At 50.2% G+C, this 985-nt stretch overlaps 2 non-coding genes across 2 annotated transcripts; both read left to right on the top strand.

Moving 5' to 3' along the window:
- Nucleotides 1–250: 250 nt before the first annotated feature.
- On the top strand, nucleotides 251–369 carry LOC123153777 (5S ribosomal RNA). Its single transcript, XR_006476571.1, has one exon. It is a non-coding gene; the product is annotated as a 5S ribosomal RNA (ribosomal RNA).
- A 297-nt stretch (nucleotides 370–666) lies between these two features.
- LOC123152920 (5S ribosomal RNA) lies at nucleotides 667–785 on the top strand. Its single transcript, XR_006476342.1, has one exon. It is a non-coding gene; the product is annotated as a 5S ribosomal RNA (ribosomal RNA).
- Nucleotides 786–985: the final 200 nt, after the last annotated feature.

The following is a 985-nucleotide window of genomic DNA, read 5'->3' on the forward strand; positions in this document are numbered from 1 at the left end:
GTAATATATTTACCGTGTTTTATTATTTTGCATGAGTGCGGTAAGTTATAGCTGGGTGCTCACGATTCACGAGTCTAGCGGCGGCGTTGTGGCACGGCAAGCGTACAATGGTGTGGTTGAGAGGGAGGCATGGAAACCGCGTTAAACTCGTCTCCGTAGTTGAGAGGGAGCGGCCAAAGCAATGTACAATCATCTTTGTAGTGGAGCTGGGAGGGGCAAGGATAAGGGACGAAGACCGGGGTAACATGTCGGATGCGATCATACCAGCACTAAAGCACCGGATCCCATCAGAACTCCAAAGTTAAGCGTGCTTGGGCGAGAGTAGTACTAGGATGGGTGACCTCCTGGGAAGTCATCGTGTTGCATTCCCTTTTTAATTTTTTTTGCGCCGCTTGCAAAACAAAACGCACGTGTAAGTAACATATTTACCGTGTTTTATTATTTTGCACGAGTGCGGTAAGTTATAGCTGGGTGCTCACGATTCACGAGTCTAGCGGCGGCGTTGTGGCGCGGCAAGCGTGCACTGGTGCGGTTGAGAGGGAGGGGTGGAAACCGCGTTAAACTCCTCTCCGTAGTTGAGAGGGAGCGGCCAAAGCAATGTACAATTGTCTTTGTATTGTAGCTGGGAGGGGCAAGGATAAGGGACGTAGACGGGGGTAACATGTTGGATGCGATCATACCAGCACTAAACCACCGGATCCCATCAGAACTCCAAAGTTAAGCGTGCTTGGGCGAGAGTAGTACTAGGATGGGTGACCTCCTGGGAAGTCCTCGTGTTGCATTCCGTTTTTAATTTTTTTTTGCGCCGATTGCAAAACAAAACGCACGTGTAAGTAATATATTTACCGTGTTTTATTATTTTGCACGAGTGCGGTAAGTTATAGCTGGGTGGTCATGATTCACGAGTCTAGCGGCGGCGTTGTGGCGCGGCAAGCGTGCACTGGTGCGGTTGAGAGGGAGGGGTGGAAACCGCGTTAAACTCGGC

This window comes from Triticum aestivum, chromosome 1B (assembly GCF_018294505.1).
Source record: "Triticum aestivum cultivar Chinese Spring chromosome 1B, IWGSC CS RefSeq v2.1, whole genome shotgun sequence".
In the NCBI taxonomy this organism is placed as follows: Eukaryota; Viridiplantae; Streptophyta; class Magnoliopsida; order Poales; family Poaceae; genus Triticum; species Triticum aestivum.